The 23021-nt window shown below is 32.7% G+C and overlaps 2 non-coding genes across 2 annotated transcripts; both read left to right on the top strand.

The window, feature by feature from the left end:
* The first annotated feature begins 12124 nt into the window (after nt 1–12124).
* Nucleotides 12125–12251, top strand: LOC127099499 (small nucleolar RNA snoR77). The gene has a single exon (XR_007793994.1). It is a non-coding gene; the product is annotated as a small nucleolar RNA snoR77 (small nucleolar RNA).
* Nucleotides 12252–12509: 258 nt separating this feature from the next.
* On the top strand, nt 12510–12598 carry LOC127099515 (small nucleolar RNA SNOR75). The gene has a single exon (XR_007794009.1). It is a non-coding gene; the product is annotated as a small nucleolar RNA SNOR75 (small nucleolar RNA).
* Nucleotides 12599–23021: the final 10423 nt, after the last annotated feature.

Below are 23021 nucleotides of genomic sequence, written 5' to 3' on the forward strand. Positions count from 1 at the left end.
ATTTGTTAATAAATTGTTTGATTTAATGAAGAATTACATAACGAGAGATTTGCTTATGGCGTGAGTGCAATGTGAGAACCACACCCAAGCGGTGAATCAACTGAAGTTCCAACTCTTGATTATCAAGAGATACCTCGCCAAGTATCAGGAAACATCAAGGACATTGGTCAAAGAGAAGGATTTAACATCCAAACTTAAAAATGTGGCGCTAAAAGGCCAAACTCTCGCATCAAAGAAGATCCTAAAGGAATCTCTCGAGGAGGCCTTTCACTCCAAGAAGAAGTTGGAGGAAGAGTTATCCACACTTAAAGATTAATCAGTGGACACCTATGACCAGTACTTTTAGAGGGTGAAGGAGCGAGTAGTCTTTCTTTACCATAAGTCATACCTAAGTCAAATGGATATTCAAGGTGGTCTGTGACAGTCAGTTGATGGATGAAAAAGAGTTGTTCCCTCCTGAGAAGCTTGCGGCGTCTCCTAATGAAGGAACTCAGGTTGAGCTTGAGGACAACAAGCTAGGGGGTCAGAATGCTCAAGAGGAAAATTCCACTCTCTCGGAGGGCGTTTCGAAAGAAAGATGAACTCCAAAAGAGAGCCAGTGAACTTAAGGCTTAGTTATTTCCGCCCTTTGTGGCTTTTGTAATCGTGCCTCTATGGGCCTTTGTAATATTCCCTTAGGGGATTTTTTGTAATGATTGTCGGTGCCCTTAAGGACTTTTTGTACTTTTTACTCCCCAAGAGTTTGATTAACGAAGTTGTGGCCTGAGATGCCATTTCCTTACTTTTTCTTATGCACATGTTTTTTTACAATGCTTTGAACATGTTTCTCTCCACTGTATGACTCTGAAAGGAGGCAAGGATCCCTCCATGAGGATCTAACGTAAGTAATTGCCTTAAGGGTTACATGGATTCATCCATAAGGATCCCACATAAGTAATTGCCTCTATGGACGACAAAGATTCCTTCATGAGGATCCAACGTAAGTGACTTCCCCTATATGCGACAAGGATTCCTCCATGAGGATCCATCATAAGCAATTTACTATATGACCGATAAGGATTCCTACTTGAGGATCCAACATAATTGATTGCCTTTATGGGCATTCTTAATGAGGTTTTCCATTCTAACCCTAAATTTATGCATAAATACAGCAACAATATTCCAAAACTTATATAATAATGTGATGCACCTTATTAAAAACCTTGTGCATTACTACCAGTGCATGGGAAACGAGTTCTCCCCACAAAATAAAGAATGTCATGAGAATTTAACCATACACACGACTGAGATGCTACCTGGCATTAATTAACCCAAGCAAATAAATTAAACTAAACTAAACATGCATTAACACCTAAAGTAATTAATGGTTTCTAACTTGTCTTTTTGTCTACCACATTTATGCTCCTTTAGAGTAAGGAGGCTAGGTGTTTGTCTTCCAGAGCTACCTCTCGCGGTTTGAATCCTAACTTCACGTCTACAACATTCATTTTTTGTGCGTCTGCTTGCTACGTGTGGACCATATAGTCATTTTTTCCAGCTTCGAGATCTCTAAGTAACACCTTTTGGTGATCTCTTGATCCCTTAGATAATGTCCACTCACGATATTTCATGCATAGATACAATGTACATAAGGCGACTCCAAGGTGGTTGAAAGCATGTAGCCCTATAGCCATGTTATATAAGGAAGGTGCAATTATAACAAGATATCTTACCTTTATCAGGCTTGCACTCTCCTCAGCTCCAAAGATGGTCTTTAGGGTAGTATAACCCTTTATCTGCACTTGCTCGTCGCAGAATCCTACTAGTGAACCATGGAAAGCTTTGAGGGAGTCTAAGTCCAAACGAAGTCTTTCAAAAGCGTCATAATAAAGGATGTATGTTAATTTTCCTTGACCAATTAGCACTCTCTTAATCTCCATGTCATCATACTTTACTGTTATAACCATATGCCACTGTCATGTAGATGGATGCATATTAGATCCCTCTCAGAGAAGGTGATCTCAAATTCTAGGACATCTTTCTCTCTAGAGTCAGGGCTCATGAGCGATCCTTCAATGGTTATAGTTTGGAGTGCATATCTTTTGCGAACGGAACTAATCTCCCTGCCCCCTGATGAATCATTTTGTTATGGTGTTAAGGGTTGGCGCAGTGGTATATCTTTGCCTCATTGCTTGGCTTCTTTCCCTCATTGGGGTTGGGACTCCCAAAGGCATCCTGTCCTTCGAAGATAGATCTATCTAGCGTCTGGGTGGCATTACCTTTGATACTTCTTCAAGTGGGCGTATTGGATGAGACATTATATCTCCTTCTTGAGTTAGTAACATTCTTCCGTATGGTTCCTATTGAACTTTTGAACTTGCACCACTTACTAAGTTCATACCCTATGATGTTTGACTTGGGGGATAACACAAGAGGAATATCGTGTGTATGAAGGATCCTACGCCATATCAGCTCACAATAAGTGTTTAATAGTGTGGAGCTATTAGTAGGTATCCCTCTTCGTTTAAACTTTTCCTTATCTCTAAGAGGCGAGGCGTAATGATTATTATGCGACTGTTGTAAGTTATCATAATTTATAATTATCCATTCCTTAACATTTATGGCCTTCTTTTCGGTGTTGATTTCCTCACCTTGTATATATAATTTTCTATATGTCACCACATGTTCCCATGAAGTCGTTGGCCTATAGGCGAGGCATTCATTAAAATTACTCGCCCTCAGTTTATTTTGGAATCCACCCACGAATATTTATTGGTTGGGGTGGACAACTGTGATAGTCTCTTTATTAAAGTTGGTGATATATTCCCTCAAAGACTTAGAAATGCATTGGTGAATGTTGAAAAGGTTGATGGTAGACATCTTTTTGTGTCTGATCACTGCAAACCAGTGGACCAATTTCTTCATTGGGTCTTGTTATCTGGTGACCGAGAGTCGTGGCAGGCTCATGTACCACCTTAATGTTGCGTCTCTGAAGGTGCCAGAGAGAACTTTGCATTTCAAGGAGGCGGAGGCTCCAATAATTTCCATTTGCATATTGATGGAGGTGACATGCTCATAAGGGTTGTTACGACCATTAAACTTGGCCAGTAAAGGTGGCTTGAAGTTCTCTAGAACTATTGTCCCCCATATTTCATCAGAAAGAGCTTGGGGATTCGGAACTTCAGTTCCCTTCATAGGATCAGCCCCTTGCTAGTGTTGCTAAATGTGAAGGACGTTGTCATCCAGAGTTTGATTCTTGCAACGTAAGTCATCCATGGCGTCCTCATCATCAATAATATTGTTGGTCGGAGTTGCTACCTTCTTGTTCACCATATCAGATGGTGGGGTGGAAGATGTAAATTGAAATCTAATTATCTAATGCAATGGGGCATATTAGTTTTACCGGAGCTCCATGTTTGGCACCAATTGCACTTGCTAAAAGTACAGTGAGTGACAACCCCTAACCGTGTAGGGTTGTCTTGGGGTTTTAGGATTGTTGTGGTGTTATAGTAAGCTCATGCAGAGATGGTGAGAAGTTTTGGATACGAGTGGTTGATGAATCAATTGAATATCCTCCCTTAACTTAATGGTTGATATATTTATAGGAACCTCCTAGGATCGAGTGTTAGAACCCAAGGAAGAAGTAACAACATTTCTCTCTCAAGAGTGTGAAAATTTGGTAGTTATTTCTCATATTATTCTAGAGAACATGATTTTCCTCTTTGACCGCCTTTCCTACACTATTATGGGACATCACTCTTATGTTTTCATAAGTGGACGGGTATTATAGATAACATACAATATAATCAAATAACTGACACATATTTTAATAAATGGTAGACTATGAAGCCTATTGGGCGATATGTTGCATCACCTCCTTTGTACGACCTCTTGTGAACTATTTACAAATATATCAGTATAACATTGATTTTAACTAATTCATTGGTGAGACATGTTTAACCAGGGTTCATATTTATACATTTCACAATTATTCATTTCTAAAAGAATAATATGCAAAATTAATAATTAATTTATTTTATTAAAAAATATACGAATTATATATTATAAGTATTTTTATATTTATTTTAAAAACTCAACTAATTAATTTGTGACAAAATATTCACCATGTGTATAGACTGTGTTTTGGACCGATCAAAAACCTAAATGATCAAGGTCAAATCCATCTCAAGTCCATTTGAGTTGGTCCAAAGTATAAAATCGATTCACATGTTAAGAGCAATGTAGAATCTTTGATTTTTAATTTTTAATATACTGATCTTAAATCTTGAACTGATTTAAGCATTGAAGTGTTAACCAGATCAACTTCTTGCCATCCTAAATACACTATTTCTATTTTTCTATTGGAATAGGTTGTATATTCCAAAATCTATTTAAGTGGCTCATTAGTAAAATAAAATAATGTGATAAAAAGTGTGAAATAATTATAAGTATTAAAAAAAATCTTATGATGATAGTATTAAAAAAATATTAAAATTAATTAATTCATAACATGAAGTAATTAAAATTAATATATAGTAGGGTTTATGGTGGTAAACTATTTTTTTAAAGTTCATAGGAGATTAAAATATTAATGATACGGATGATATTAATTTAAAAACACAATTAAAAAATACTACTGGTATTATATTAATCATTAATATCTTCTTGGAAAATGTGAGTTACATTATTTTGATTTTGTATAATAGGTTAATCATTGTGATGTGGAATGAGTACATTTTGTTGAAGGGAAGGGATTGAGCCATATCTTAGGTGAAGTAGTAGTACATTTTACATTCTCTGTTTGGATATTTGGCCCATTTTGCTTTCCGTGGAAACGTAAGAAAGCCATGCTGTAGGGAGCAATGTTACCAGCAACTGAAAATGATGGTTCAATAGACAGATAAAATCTTCTTTTATATGTGGATAAGGATTTATTCAGTTGGCCTAATGTTTCCTTAATTATTTAAAGTCTATTTATTTGAAATTGAAGGGAAGAGTTTTAGGGTATGCTATGTTTAAATTTTAATATATATATATATATATATATATATATATATATATATTAGTAACAAAAATTTATATGGTTTTCAACGCATATTTGTTTCTAGATTCTCATATTGAAAGCTGAGAATTCTTTTTTTTATAAATAATAATAAATTTAAGTTGAAATAATAATGTACGTAAAAGATGAAAGATAAACAACAATATCAAAAATAATATAATTAAAAATAAAAATTATTAAAGTTTGCATTAGATAAATTATCATTTTAATTTTTTTATAAATAAGATAATTATTTTATATGAGAAGATACAATTTTTAAATATTTACTCAATCTTTTTTAATAAGTTCATATTTTTCATATATTTGTAAAAAATGATCGGAAATTTTTTATTATTCAATATTTAGATCAATAGTAAAGTTGTTCCAATTTATAATGATACTATTTTTTTATATAAAAATATTTTAATTAAATAATATATTTTTTCCGTATATAAATATTATTTTTGTTTTAATATTATTTATAAAAATATTATTCGCATATATAAAAATATTTGAATCAATAATATATTTTCTTTCATATATATATATATATATATATATATATATATATATATATATATAAAATATTTGAATCAAAAATAAAATTATTTTCATTTATAAAAATAATTGGATCCGTAATTTTTCTCGTTTCAAATAATTTTTACGATATAAGAAAACAAAATTTATTAAAATTTTATTGACTCACTATATATTTGGATCAATAGTTTTATTTTTCCCATTTCATATAACTTTCACAAAGGAAATAAAATTTATTAAAATTTGATTGAATCACTGCATAATTCATATTTATGAGGGACTTATAGGTAAAATATACGCTAATAAAAATTGCAATATGCAAATTGTATGAATATGAGAAATGTGTTTTAATTAATAGATATCTAAACTTGTTTGAATGACAATTTGGATAAAATTAATTATGTATGTTTTTTTTCTTAGGTAAACAACAATTAGTGACTAGCCACGGGTAGTGATTTGTAAGCTCATTTTGAAAGGAATATATTTCAACTCTTAATTAATTGTATAGTTAGTAATACTTAATGATTTGTTTAATTTGTATTGAAAATTAAGAAAGTGTGTAGAGATTTTTTTGATTTGTTTTTGCTAGAAGAGAAACAATTTTATTATTAAAGAAATTGCTACAACAACAAAGTACTTATTTAAACATCCATCAAGTAGGTATATAAGATTATATGCATTTGACTCCTAAATTTGAAATCACTTAGCAATGTTCGCAATGTGTGCATGTCGATCTTTCGAAACCTTTGTTAGCAATGTTCGCAATCAAAGGAAGGCCCTACAAGATCGAGTATAAGGGATTGCATAATTTTTCCTAAATTATGATCGATTTGAACATCTCAAAGAAGGATGTGAGAGTAACACGGGATTGCAGAAAGCTGATTTGACAGAATGAGGCAGTGAACAACGTGATGGTGGGAGACCACAACCTGACGAGAAAACTGCTATGGAAGATGGGAAGATGGATGTAGATTGTAGTTAAAAAAGAAAGGAAGCAACGAAAAGCTAAGTAATTGAAAGTGAAGGGCAAAGGGAGAGCAGGCTCGGCGAAGCAAAGTCCCGAAGCTCTGGTGGTAATAAAAAGCATTAAAGGTAAATAAGCTGAAAAGGGATCTCGTTTTAATGTCCTTAATGAATAAATAATTTAAGAAGAAGAAGTTAATGCTCAGATTGAATTTATGACCGCATTTCAAATGAGTCAATGGGAAAGTCTCAAGATAAAATACATCTCGAAAAACACATAAAAGCGAAATGACTTAATCCATTATAATCAAATGATTACAATAATCACAAAGAATAACCTTCTTTGTCTTCTCAAGGATCCGACTATACCTTAGTCTCCTTAAGGAATCATAAAGAACAACTTTCTTTGTCTTCTCAAGGATCCGATTATACCCTAGTCTTCTTAAGGAAAATAAAACAAATAGTTTGAATAATATTTTGTGTGTTACAAGTTATTTCTACATAAGTAAATTTTACACAAATGAAATAAAAACATTTAAATAAAATGTGTACAAAAAAGATAGCTTTTCACAAAGAAATAGACTTGTCAAATTGTTGCAGTGGTTGTTAGCTTCAACATTTTTTCAAGTTTCCAAGTCCCACTTATATAGCATAAGAAAAGAGACCGTTGGATGGAAAAATGGGGATACCAAATGAAGCGGTTGTCCACTGTTGGAATGGTGAAAGGAGTGATACATAGTATCGTCCTTCACCCACAATTTCAGTGACATATGTGATATATAATACGTCATTTTCCCACGATATTAGGTAGTGGAAGGAATATTTGATTTTATATCATGTACTATTTGATCACATATCCATTTTGATCTTATCTTTAAATTCATTGGCTTCTGATTAAAGTTGATGAAGCATGAAATGAAGAAACATACATAGGGATTCAGAAACTTCATAAACTTCCGTCAGAACCTTGACAACATCAACAGTCTGATTTGAGATCTTCAGTATCTTTAGAATCTTCAGAATCTTCAGATTCTTCAGTCAGAACCTTGATAACCTTAACGTATGGCTTAAGATTTTCAAAATCATCAGCTAAGTAACACAACTTCAGAAGCTTGATAATCAGAGTCACGTCCAGAAGCACAAACCAAGAGAAAGTTGCAACAACAACATAACATCTCCTCAAAAGCTTCTCTGGAGTGAATCAACACAGAAGCATAAAGATCATTGCAACATCAACTTGAACATCTTTTGGAACTTCTCATGATTAGCGCAGAAGCGGAATTGGAACACAATGTTCACAAACGGATGACGTTACACGTCATAAACTCAAAATTAGAACTGGATGTTAAAGCTACACAATAACAAACCATTAGAGTACTAAAATTGTTCTCACACAAATACAATATTGTTATCATCAAAACTCAAGGTATAGATGCATAACAAAATATTGTTCTAACAATGTCCCCCTTTTTGATGATGACAAAAATATGTGTTTTGAAGAACGATTTTGTACAAGGTAACCATATAAAGATACATCTTACAGGAGCACAAAGTTCCCATTGAGATGTATAATCCTAAAAAGATAAAATTAGAATGAAAAAACACTTTCTTTATTAACCTTTTTGAAGTACCAGAATGATCTTCCATCAGAATCTGGTTTTTCTTCAAAAGTTGCTTGATGTTGTCCAAAGCACTGGTTGTTAACATCAACATTCTGATGAACTTCACTTCAGAAGCTTGGTTGAACTCTTTTGAAGAAGCTTTAGAGCTTGGTTATCTTTGAAATTCTTTATGAATCTTTGAAAGAGCTTTCAGAGTATGGTTACTAATTCTTCTTAAAGAGCTTGAATGCGAATTTTAATTACCATGGAATTTACAATTCCTCATAACTTGATGCCGAAATTTCAATTCCTCAGAAGTTGATGCCAATAACAAAGTTAAAGCTTCAGACTCGGAGAGTGGACCATTTCTTTAGAAACTGGTAACTTAAGTTCTGATCTAAAAGACTTTAAGAGCTTCTGATGTTATTGACATTTTCCTGCAAGACACTTAACAAACTATTCTTCGAAGTAGTTGTTAGCAGAAATATTAAACAATGTTTGGGTTCTAATTAGCAGGTGCATGTCTAAGTGTAAATAGAGTATTATTATTCCTTTATGGGAAATTTTGATGATTTCTCTATCTAGGATTATACATGTTTGAATAGGGATTTCCATTCACTTAATTAACCTGGTCTGAAGTAGGCTCGGCTAATAATTGACAGTCGGTAGTGACATATCCAAAGACTCAAAAATTTCACAGTTGGGAGTCACGACAATTAGAGTAGTTGCAGGGGTGATTTCAAGTTGTTGATCTTTTGAGTTAGAGAATCTACTTTAGTGTTCATGTGATCGAAACTGCTCACCTCATACATATCGCCCTTAGGGTGTGTTTTCTCAACGGGGGAGTGTTCTCTTTCCCATTGATAATTTTTTTGGGCCATAATCTCAATCAGAGCGTAGGCGTCATCAAAAGGTTTATTCATCAGAGCTCTGCCCACGACGATATCAATAGTCATTCTCGTATTATAGAGAAAACCATTATAGAATGTATCAATAATTAACCACTTTTCTAGCCTGTGGTGAGGAAAAACTCTCACCATTTACTTATGTCCCTCCCACACATCGAAAAGTGATTCTCGGTCATTCTTCATAAAGTAGGTGATTTGGTTCCTTAGTTTAGCAATTTTGCTAGGCGGGAAATACCTTACAAGGAACACTTTCTTTAACTCATTCCATGTCGATATGGAATTTGATGGGAGATACTGTAGCCAAGCTCGAGCTCTATTTCTCAAGGAGAAAGGAAATAGACGCAATCAAATGGCTTTATGATCAACGCCATTACTTTTTAGCGTGTCATCGAATTACACAAGCGCATAGAGGTGCAAATTCGGGTCCTCCATTGGGATACCATAGAACTGGTTATGTTGCACAATTTGCAGCATAGGGGGATTCAACTCAAAGTTGTTAGCCTGGATCACAGGGTTAACAATACTCGAGTATGACTTGTCCTAGAATGGGACGCCAAAGTGTTTAAGAGGACGATTATCATTATTCTCAGCCATCTGAGTACGAAGTTCTAATCGGCATTGGATACGCAACCAACGCTCGATATTTCTTGTAACAAACAAAGTCAAAAGAATAAGTTATTTTCAACGTATGAATAAAACATAAAGTGACATGATCGACATATCATATACATACCTAGCCATGCCATAATATAAAAGCCACATCATTGGCATATCCAGTGAGCGCAACAGAGTCACTAGGTAGTCCAGGAAAACCTTCATTTGTGTGTATAAACGACTCTGTCGAAGCCGAAGAAGTGACATCTGTCTCAACTAGAGGAGTAACCTCCATATCATTTATAACATGTTCCTCAATAGTCGTATGCGGGGTAACCTTTGTAGTAGTCGAGTAGTTGAAGCCTCTGTCTTAGAAGGATGAGGCACATCTGTCGTCTTAGAAGGATGTGGCACCTTTGTCTCCGCCATCTTTTGCATGTCATCTTGAATTGTTGTCTGAGCATCAATTGGCTCATCATCTCTCATCCGTTCAGGAGCAGGTCTAGATCCTTTACGCCGTATACTGCGGGGTACACGAAACCGGCCGACTGCCAACCGCCTTGTGTGGGAACCGGTATGGGCTACTTTCCCTGCCCGAATGCGAAAACATTTACATCATTTACCCTCACATGGGACCTTTATGCAACAGACCCAACTTTATTACGTTGCCGGTAAGCAATCGTGCCATCTAATTCTCCTATCCTCACTGGAAAAAACACAATTATTTAGCCTATCAGATTTTTAAAAAAATTTGGTAATATTATGACTATTTCAGGATTTTTCAAAAATACTAGTAAAAATGCGTATATTTTTCTGGTTTTAAAAAAATCCGGCACAAACCATACTTGTTTCCGATTTTTTTTGAAAAATCCAATTAACATGCATAAATTTTTATCGGCTATTTTAAAAAAATCGATATACTATATGCATTTTTATTGAATTTTTCAAAAAATTTAGAAAAATGTATACATTTTTACCTTTTTTTTTTCTTTCTTAAAATCTAGTAAAAATACATCCAAAATATGTGTTTTTACCATATATTTCCAAAAACCTAGTTAAATTGCATAAAAAACTGATATAAACTAAAAAACACGATAAAACCTAATATTTATTGCTCATGAGTTTGAAATATCCGATAGTTTGTTTGAAAAATTCAATATTTAATTGAAATTTCGCAAAAATTTAAAATGGTCGGATGACTTTGTAAAACGAGTTTTAATATTATCCAAGATTAAATGATAAATGCATAGTATTTGTGGGGGTGTGGGATCAAAAGTGGTGTGGCAAGATAAAAATGTCATTTTCATTGCATATTTCAACTAAAAACATAGAAAAGCCCGTCGTTCTTAGAAGGATGAGGCACATCTGTCGTCTTAGAAGGACGTGACACCTTTGTCTCCACCATCATTCGCATGTCATCCTGAACCGCCGTCTGAGCATCAATTGGCTAATAATCTCTCATCCAATCAGGAGCAGATATAGATCCTCTACGCCGTATACTACGGGGTGCACGAAACTGGCCAATTGTCAACCGCCTTGTGTGAGAATCGATATGGGCTACTCTCCCCGCCCGGATATGCGAAACATTTACGTCATTTACCCTCGCATGAGCCATTTATGCAACAAACCCAACTTTATCACGTCGTCAATTAGCAATCGTGCCATCTGATTCTTTAGTCCTCACTGGAAAAAAAACACAATTATTTAACCTATCGGATTTTAAAAAAGAAACAGATGATTCTATGACTATTAATGTATACATTTGTTTGATTTTAAAAAAAAAATCCGGCACAAATCATAATTATTTCCGAATTTTTTGAAAAATCAAATTAGCATGCATACATTTTTATCGGTTATTTTAAAAAAATTGGTATAATATATACATTTTCATCAAATATTTCAAAAAATATATGTATTTTTACCGGTTTTTTAAAAAATCCAGTAAAAATACATTCAAAATATACGTTTTTACCTGATATTTCTAAATATCTAGTTAAATTGCATAGAAATTTGGTATAAACTAGAAAATGCAATAAAAACTAATATTTATTGCTCATGAGTTTGAAATATCCAGTAGTTTGTTTGAAAAATTCAGTATTTAACAGAAATTTTGCAAAAATTCAAAATGGTCCAATGATTTGTAAAATGAGTTTTAGTATTCTCCAAGATTAAGTGATAAATGCATATAGGATTTGTGGGGGTGTGAGATCAAAAGTGGTGTGGCAAGATAAAAATTTCCTTTTCATTGCATATTTCAATCCAAAACATAAAAAAGCCCATAAGAAAGAGGCTCCCCAAAAAAACCCTAACTTGTTGCCTTTATATACTCTCCCGAATCCGTCTCCTTCACACATGTTATGTTTCATAGGGTTAACAATCAAGAAGCTGCTCTCTGTTTCGTAGTTTCAGTTACATAATTGTTTGTTCTATTGATTCTGTTTTAACTTTTCATTTTTCTTTTGATGATTGTGAAAATATAAATTAGTATCGAGTGGTGATTCAGGCAGCCTACTTGCTATAATTTAGTGGCATGAAAGGTGTTTAACTGCTCGTAAAGCAAATTCTTTAGCTCTTCAGATTTGCTGAGATTTTTATCTCTGAAGCTGGTCTAGTAAGCTTAAGTACATTAAGTTTTTTGTTTTTTGTTTCGACAATGTTGTTGTTGTTGTTGTTGTTGTGCTTCTTTTAATCTGGTCGGTGTGGATTTATTTGATTCCCATTTGACTCGTTCCCTTGAAGCAACATTAATTTGTGTTGTTCTTTCAATTTCTATCAAGGCCTATATCAATTATTATGGTTTTGAGGTTGTGTTTGAACAACTACATTTCAAATATTTACAATTACATGATTTTTTTTTGTTTTGGGTTTATTTCTTGGAATTGATATTCTCAGTGATGATCATAACGATGACGAGTCCGATGTAATTTCCATTCTAAACAAGTATGAGGACGATTCGAGGCATTTGTCTGAGAGGATTTCACTCTTTTTTTTCCTTCAATTTTATTGCCATATATATCAGATGAGTTTTGTTATTAAGATTGTTTTTAATTAATGAAATATTGTTTTTAATTAGGAGCCCAAGTGATATACTAATTTGTACGTTTGAGAGAAGATTATATAATATAAGAAATGTTATTCTGTACCCCTTGAGCACTCTTTAATTAAGTGTTTATAAAGTTGTATTATGTTTGAAAATATTGGTAAACTTAGTATTATTTTAGTTTCAAAATATTTGTATATGAAGTATTGAAAATTAAGACAATTGACTTAGAGAAGGTTATACAATATCAGATATTCTAAGAAGTGTCAAAAATAGTTTTAACCCGTTTAAAAAGCTATAACATTTCTATTTATTATAATATTTTTTTTATTTGGAATTTTTAATGAATGCTTCTAACTTTAATTTTGGCATGACTCATGAAATATTATTGAATATAATATGTATTATTATAAAATATTTTAAAATTAATATGTAATATTTTAGAAAAAGAATATAATATTATAAACTAATGTGATATTATAAATTTTTATATTTACTAATTTATCAATTTATATAGAAATATCTTAACAAATTTGTTTTGGGACTCAATTTTATAACAGTATTAGGTTGTGTTTTAACCATTCTGCCAAATAATAAATATCAAAAAAATATTTTTCATAAGGTAATTCAAAGGTAATGAATATAGTTAATAAATGAAATATAATATTTAAGTTAAGATATTAAAAAATAATGCGATGATATTTTTATTATGTAATTCAAAAGAAATGAATATAGTATTAACCGGTCATATGCCTAATACATTGTATTGAACTAAGTTAAGATATTAAAAAGTAATATGATGATTTTTTAAATTTAAATGTTGGATTAAATTGATGAGTTTTTCCTGTTTTTGAAAATATTAATTATTTTTATATTATCAAAATAACAATTTGATAAATTTATTGATAGTTTCTTCTATATTTAAAATAAAATGTTGATTTTTATTTTTAAAAAATTATATTAAAATTTTGCCCTATGTCTCCAAATTTTTTAGGCTGACCTTGTTAATACTATGCATGCTATTAATAAAATTGCATTGTTTGTCGCATTAATTTTGTTTCCATTTGAAAAATTGTATGATTATATCCCTCATTTTTCTTCTTTGCAAGTCTTTTCCTCTACTTGTTTTGTATTTCATCCATAAGTAAAAGCTTTGTTACGAGGTTGGTCTAAAGGGATATCATTGTTATGATCCACTATCCTGAAAATTTTATAGTGTTCTATCATGTTGTAATTCCTGAACACATTCCTGTTTTCTCTATTTCTTTTAATTCTCATTTTATAATTTTTGAAAAGGAAACAAAATTGATGTGACAAACTATGAGATTTTATTAATAGCATGCAAAATATTAATAGGGTCGACTTAAATTTTTTGAAGATGTAAGGCAAAATTTAAATATAATAGTTTCGGAGCCGCGAGTTCAAAACCTTCTTCTTGTCCTCCGTCTTACGTGTCTTGTGATCGTAAGTCTATTCAGTTGCCTGATTTTGTCTATTCCATTCACTTTGCATCTTTTTCTTCTTTCATAACCTCTATTTACAATTTGTGAGTGTTCTTCCTATAAAGAGCCTTTGCTTGACCCTTTTTGGTAGTAGGCTATGACAAAAGAACTCTCTGCTTTGTACAAGACAAATACTTGGGAGTTAGTATGTCTCTTTCCTAGAAAACATGTTATTGGATCTTGCTGGGTATACAAAATCAAAACTAAGTCTGATGGGTCAGTTGAGTGCTATAAAACACATTTTGTTGCTAATGATTCTCTCGACAATATGGTACGAATTATGAAGAAATCTTTGCTCCAGAGGCCAAGATGACTACTATTCACACTCTTATTTCAATTTCATCGGTTCACCAATGACATATTTCTCAAATAGATGTTAAAAATATTTTTCTAAATGGAGATCTTCAAGAGGAAGTCAATATGATACCTCTTATAGGTGTTTCTCATAGTCATGGGGAAGTGTGTAAGTTGAAAAATTCTTTATATAGTTTGAATCAAACTCCACGGGTTTGGTTTGCAAAGTTTACCACTTTTATGGTCATAATTTACTTTCATTATATGTTGATTAAATGATAATTACAGGTGATTATGTTAATGAGATTGATGATTTGAAATTACAATTAGCCAATTAGTTTGAGATAAAGGATTTAGGTACTCTTTGTGACTTCTTGGAGATTGAAGTTGCCTACTCTCCTAAAGACTGCCTTCTTTTTCAATCTAAGTATATTGCAAAAATCCTTGAATAAGCTCAACTTTTTGATATCAGAGAGAGCAAATATTACTCTTGAATTGAATGTGAAATACGTTCCATGTGATGGTGTGATGGTGTTACTCTATCAGATCCAACTTTGTATCGCACTTTGGTTGGAAGCTTGAAGTATCGTACGATTACTAAACCTGGTATTACTTATGTTGTTCATGTTGCTAGTCAGTTTGTTATCTCTCCCACTATAGTATATTGGGTATATGTTCTTCGCATTCTTTATTATCTTTGAGGAACCTAATTTCAGAGCCTTTTATTTCCCTAAGGGTCCTCATTGTAGTTATGTGCTTATTTTGGCACTGATTTGTCTAGTGACTTAACATATCGTAAGTCTACCATAGGTTTTTATATCTTTCTTGGCGACTCTCTTATTTCTTGGAAAAGTAAGAAACAAGATATTATATGTTGCTCCTCTACAAAAGTCAAGTATCGTGCTATGACATCCACCACTACTGAAATAGTTTTGGATATGGAGGTCACTCTTTCTGAGCCAACTCCCATGTATTGTGATAAAAAAAGTGTCATTCAGAGTTAATACATTAAGAGTTTGAGGGGAGATATTAAATCTAAATACATTAAGAGTTTGAGGGGAGATATTCCCTGTTTCCCTCTTTCTTGATTGATAAAATCTCGATGTTCCCTGTTAATACATTAAGAGTTTGAGGGGAGATATTAGATAATGTTATTATTATATTATTATATAATATTATATATTAGTAAGCGCAGTTTTTTTTCTTTCTATTATCTAGTATCTATTCTCTATTGTAATCCTTATTCTATAGATTTTTGTCATTTTAATCTAAATCGTAGAATCTCTTCTCTTTTGTTAATAATATCCTAGAGCTCGGTTCAATTTGTGAGATTAATAATGATTGAAAAATCCAACAGAGACGCTGACACCACATATTCACTATTTAAGATGTGAATGAATATGTGAATAAATGTCAAGATTTGGTTGAAAATTCAACAGAAGATCAACGTGCAACCTTTAGAGAATCAAAGAAGAAAGAACAAAAGGTGTTGTTCTATATTCACCATTGCATCAATACAAAGGTATTTGGAAAAATCTTAGAAGAAACATATTCAAAGGATGCTTGGTATATGCTTGAGAAGAATTATGGTTGTGATTCAAGCAACATCTTTAAAGGATGCTTGGTATATGCTTGAGAAGAATTATGGTTGTGATGCAAAAGTTAAGAAGGCGTGGATCAAATCATGAGAAGAAAATATAAAATGTTACAGATGAACTAAAATGAATCAATTGTAGACTATTTCTCAAGATTGTTTACTTTGACAACATAGATGAAGAGTTAAAGTGAAACCTTATCTGAACACAGATGATTGAGAAGGTTTTGTACACTACTCCAAAATATGACATGATAATACTGACAATTAAAGAGACAAAAATAAGTGTGTTCGCGAGCTGGTTTGGTTCGATTTTGCAAGAATCTAATGCCTAAACCAATTAAAAATATAAGAATTGGTTTGGATTAAATTTGATTTTTTTTCCAATAAAGGCCAAACCAAACCGAACTGAGAAACAATTGAATTGATCAGATACATTAAAAAAGTGCAAAAATATTTGAATAAAATAATTTACGATAATTAATTTTCCATAATACTATAAAAATATTATAGTGTTAATAATGTTCAATTATAAACACTATACTAGCAAAATATCCATAATAGATTCAAAATCTAACCGAAAACTTCTAATAGAAAATATTTTTGATATGCAATTAGTCACTTCAGTTAGTATGATAATGAAAATGGTTCTCAACTCTATGCTTGATTAACATGGTGCTTTAGCAATTTTCTAATAACAAATTAAATAGTATAACATGTCCACAAATGATAATTTACTTTTTTCTTCTTGAAGTTGAATGCTTATACTAGTTTTCATGATAATGATGATATGAATCATGAGAATTAATTATGGTTGGTTCGAGTAGACGGGTTTACGGGTAGACTATTGAAAATCCAACGCCCAAACCAATTATCATCGGATTTCATTGGTTTTGTTTTGTCTTTGCCAAAAATAAAAAAATGCCCAACCCAAACACTATGGTTTGGTTCAGATTTTTCCGAACAACTAAACACACATGGACAAAAGATTTGAGCAATTTAAAGATGTAAGAGCGACAAGTGTAACAGTCCGTATAATATATATCTAGAATAATATCATACAAGTGTTATTATTTGGTATTGACACAATCATAAGTACCTATTGGTATCATTATATACACATGTCCAAAATAAAATCTAAATGGCACATGTCATACAATAAATCCTAAAAATAAAAATCTAAGAACTATGTGCAATATCTTCATTGCACACAACTCCATAGCGGAAGATCACGATTATCATCGTCCCTTGAAACATCAGTACATAGCTTCTCTTGAATTCAACCTGCAAGAAATACCTGAAAAATAACAACAATAATGGAATGAGATAATAATCTCAATGAGTTCTCCTATCCTATGAGTCCACTCAACTCTACAGGATTTTCTAATCGAATTCTAACTCGAGTCTTCATCTCTCGTTACTTATGTATCGTGCACACAAGATAACTAAGACTCAAGTATCTAAGGGATATTCGCAATGTATGGAAACATGTCATTGAGTGCATCCACTCAACGAATCATTATTCGGATGCACGAAACATCAATCCCCAAGTGGACTTACGTCTAAGCCAGGCCTGGTTCATGCATGCTCGTATGATTCGACTTTCGCGGTGGATATCGGGTCCTCTATGAGTTTCAAACTCATTTAAAGCGACCCTCACCCGTATGAGACTCTAACCCACTTAGGGTATCTTTCACCGTATGGGACTCTAACCCACTTAGGTTTCCACCTTTCCCCCACGTCTGTCGTGGTTGGGGCTCAAACCCAATTGAGGTACAAATCATCGGTGCCGCATCCCCACTTACCGCTTTACCTAAGCCTTTGAAGTGGTATGTGCACCATCAAAACTAATTCCGAATACGTGATTAATCCATAATAACAAATAGGACTTTCGGAGCAACGCTCCAAAATAGGACTTTTGGAATAAAAGTTCCTCACCAAAATATCAAACAAATCTCATGATATCATATCAATTTTCATGGCATCATAACATGATCCATTCACATACATAAATCACACATGTCTCATACAAGGCATATTGATTCGTTTATTAGGTGAATACTTGTCCACGATACACACATAGGTACCATTGCGTCCAAGCATCACCGTATACTCATTTCCATAACCTAGATTATCTTTCTAAGTTATTAGTCAAGTTATTCTCCTAGGTTCACCTCACTCATAAGTTTTAGTCATATTATTATTCAACCAATACAATCATATCATAATTAACACAATAACAATTCATGCAAAGGTTATAGAATGTATCACATAAGAAACACAACAATAATTCATAACCATTTATAACCAATACACACAATACCCGTGGCATCCCATGGTTTACTCTTATTACTTGATGAGGTATTAGATTCACCTCCCAATGTATTCAACCCCATAAAATAGGAGGCACGGTTCTCATCTCATTCTAACTTATTCCACCCTCACACCACAAGTGAGTATCCGTACAATCATCATACGGTGGGTTTAATCGGAATCAAGGGAATGTTATAGTGGAATATATTATAGGGACTTTTCTCAATACTATAGTTTTCTCTGTTAGCTTCCTAACACTTTCGACCGCGTCCAAAACGGATTTACGAAATTAAAACTACAATCATTTTAACCTAATCAAAATTCTAGGTCAAAACCCACTCAATTGCGCATAGATCGATCGATTATTGTCAATCTAATACATATATATCATGGTATAAGTTGATGGACTCCTAAGAGGTATTATAAACAAGGAACAAGTGGTTTTAGGCAAAACAAGGTTGGACCAATCAATTGCACTAGGAGTCAATCGATTGCATGAAGTTTCTGTAATGTATTTTTCACAAAATTGACAGGACCAATCGATTGATCTTCCATGTCAATCGATTGACATCAGCAAAATTCTGTTTTTTCTCCACAGAAACATGAACCAATCAATTGGTTCTGCAACTTTTCTGCAGCCAATCGATTGACACCTGCAGAAACTCCAAAAATACATCCTTAAAATTCATCCTTTGACATTCTTGATCACTCCAAGTCATGGCAAGGCATGTACCAACATAAGCTCATATGAATCTACAACATAATCCATACAACATAGCATCTATTCATATGGAAACATGAAAGATCACAAACAACATACAACAACAACATGGCACCAAGGGAAGTATGAACACAACAAATACATCACGGATTTATACAATTCCTAACTCCCAAAGCATGTATTATTTCCCCCCAAAGGCTAAATCTATCTAAGAACTCACCTTGAAGATGAAGATGGTGAAATAGGGATGAAGTTGGTGATGATGATGATGATGAAGATGGGATGATGGTGGTGATGTTGAAGATGACACCATCTTCTTGTTCCCCCATGAGTTTTTTCTTCTTCTTCTTCTTCCCATTCTTTCTCTTCCTTCCTCTGCTCTCTTTTCCTATTTCCTTTCTCTATTCTTTCTTTCTGATAACTCTCTTTCTCTCTTACCTACTCTTTCTACTTCTTCTTATCCTCTTCTTCTTTCTTTTTCCCACCACATAAATATATAACATATCTCAATTTATATTAGGTAGTAATATAAAATATCTCAATTTATATTTTATCTTCCAGTATCAATTTACATATTATTGATGTTATCAAAAATGTCATCTCCTGTACTTATCAATATTGGTCTATCTCTTTTATTAATAATTAATTTTTTCAGAGTTCACTGGTTACTCTATTGGTCCCAATTGACAACGTTTAGAGCACATAGGAGCCCTAATTGTTTCAACTGACAAAAGATAGAGTACATAGGAACTCAATTGGTCTCAACTGACAACTAATTGAACATTTAAGGGAATATAAGATATTACAACAAGTAACAATTGGAGCTCAAGAGCTTAGAGTGTATCAAAGAGAATGTGAAAAAAATGAAAGAAAGGAACTCGAGGAATTTTCAAAGAAAGAACAAGAATTGATGACAAACCTGGATCTTCAAGAGGAGAAGGAAAGTTCATTAATATTAATACTAATAAGAAGAAAAGTTATCACAAAAAGATCCAATTACCAATTGTGATAAGTACGAACACTATGCATCTGAGTGTTGGTTTGGCAAAGAAAAAAAACAAAGAATGAAGAAGAAAATGTGGCAAAACAAGATTCAAATTCAAATCATGTTTTATTAATGGTAACAACAACCAATATGAAGACATAAACACAAATCATGTTTTATTTTTTGAGCATTTTCGCGGCCGATTTCTACTCATTTTAATTTCTTTTATTTTTGTTTTTTGTCAACATCTTCATAAAAAATAAATAGGATTAGTCGTGTTTTCATTTTCATCTTATTGTGTTTATTTAAAATTGTTTAAATTTTACTTGTTTTGAATAATTTAAACTCTTTTTATCTCTCAAGACATCTAAGGGTCAATTTTGGAATTTTTTTTGCTTTAGAAAACACTAATAATCCTCGTATAAATAATAAATGATGCTGAAAGTGAGGGGATTTGATCAGCTCACCACTAAACGCTGCCATCTCATAATTGGGTATAATTTTTTTTTTTAAAAATAAAATAAGTAGAGGGACAACACACATCAGGTACCAGACGACACCTTCTTTTTGAAGCATACTCAAATAATTTATGTTGAAAAAAAACTATTAAAAAGAAGAGAATATGGTGACCCTCAAAGGACAAAAACTGAGAGGTTTTTAAAAACGGTTTTCTCATCTTCTTCTCATCATCACCCAAAAACTTTCAACACATCAAACTATTTTCTCGCCGTCGTGCGATAATTGAAAACTATTTTTACAAATGAAAGATATTTTGTCTCGAGACGATGCAAAACAAAATTTCATCCTCATATGTGTGGGTTGAGATAAGTGACATTTTCCCGTGAATGTTGATATGCAAAAATCCATTCAATGTGATGCCAACGTCCGTTCCTCCACCGTTTTGGGTAAGCAATGTTTTTCCGTTGATTGTAATAAAATAACGTTCGCTAAAATCGACCAACAAAAAAACATTTTCTACCTAGAACTATGTAGCATTGAGTTCTCCATCGCACCCGGAGATACGTAGGAGCGAGATTCAAAGTCTAGTCGGGCACCCTAATAAAAAACAAAACTTTTAGTCCTTCCCTTTTAATAACTTAAAGAAGCCAAACATTTTTAAGCAAACATTTATGCACAAACTAACTAGACGGTTCCCGTTGAGTACAACAAACGCGAGGGGTGCTAATATCTTCCTATTGCATAATCGATCTGGAATCCGATTTGGTTGTGACGATCATATAATTTTCTCTTTTAGGGGTTTTGTCAATATTTTAAATTTCCCATTTTGGGAATAAATAAAGTTCGGTGGCGACTTTGTTAGTCCATTCCGCGAGCGTCCGACACGCCTCACGAAGGTCATATTCTTCTTTCGAGGTACGACACATGTCCTATTGGATTTTTATGATGAAACATGGTTTCGTAGGTCCAACGAACATGGTAATGGATCGAGGCATGATGACTTGATGATGAGACAATGATCATGGAAATGGAAGTATGAATTGTTACATGGTATTAAGATGATGATATTGTATGACGATATGTAAAGGAAATAAACCTGATTTTTTATGGACTTTATTAAAAATAAAAGTATGCATGGTTTATGATTTGAATGAAAATTGGTTTATGGTATGATGCAAAAGTAAATTAAATTTAATTGTGATGTTTGTTTATGAGTGAGACTCAAATATAAATGCAAATTTAAATTGGTTCAAATTATGGTTAAAGACAAATAATGATGTAGTTGACTTTTTTTGAATTTTCTTTGAAGTGTCACATGACTTCTAAAAATACCAAAAAATGAATGCTAATGATATGGTAAGAAAGAAATAGGTCAAACAAAAAAAGGCTATGCATATGATAAATGTACGAAATGATCAAGAGGCAAAAATAGGGTATCACAATACCTAGTTTGAAAAATCTTTGCATTAAAAGGAATTAGCAATTGTATCCCAACATACTCTATGAAGAAAATAGAGCTTAGGCCTTCACGTGACAATGTGGGTTCAGAGATGAACAATGACTTATCAGTCTCACCTTAGTTCTTGTGCTTTGACTGACTCAGGTTCTGATGATCATAAGTAGACTTCTCCAGAGTTTGTTCTTTAGAAGTTGACTCCTTCAGACTCTGATCTTTGGATGTTGACCTCTTCAGAAGATGACTTCTTCAAAGTCATTTCTTCAACTTATGATCCATAGAAATATGATCTTCACGATTCTCTTTGAATGTCAGAGTCAGAACCAATACTTGGATTTTACATGAAATTATAATCTATGGTCTTGCCCACTTGAACAAACATTAATATAATCAATTGTTCTTTAAATACTTTGTTATCATAAAAACCTAAGGGATATGTACCAAACTAATTTTTTTCAACAGTTCCTTCATTTGATGTTGAATCTTCCGAAGATCGTTTAACTACTAAGTATCTTCTTTCGAAGGAAGTCATGGGAGTTGTTTGATAGGAGTTTGATGAAGTTGTCAATTCTTTAGTTTTTGAGCTTGCTCCTTCATCTTTAACTAATTGAACTAGTCCATTCAATTTCTCTATGATTTCCTTCTTCTTTTATTTTTACAAAAATTTATGAAGACTTCCATCTTTCGATTTAAGGATTGAATTAAGTTTTCAATTCTTAATTCTTAGATATTGGTTAGTAACGAACACTCGTATATAATTTCTAACATTTTAAAGTTTTGAAACACACTTATAAGATGATTCTTCATATTTCTTGCCTTGTGTGTTCATTTCTTTTTGTTCGATACTTGGAGAGGCTCTTATATCATTTCAAGAGTATCACACATTTCCTTGGAGGTTTTACAATTGTAAACATAAAGAAATTTACTATCATATATGGATATTACAACAAAACTCTTGGTTTTAAAATCTAATTCAAGGTTTCTCTTCTCCTCTTTGGTCCAAAGAAAATCGGGTGTATCTGCTACTTTTCCAT

The sequence above is a fragment of the Lathyrus oleraceus genome, chromosome 6 (assembly GCF_024323335.1).
Source record: "Lathyrus oleraceus cultivar Zhongwan6 chromosome 6, CAAS_Psat_ZW6_1.0, whole genome shotgun sequence".
NCBI lineage: Eukaryota > Viridiplantae > Streptophyta > Magnoliopsida > Fabales > Fabaceae > Lathyrus > Lathyrus oleraceus.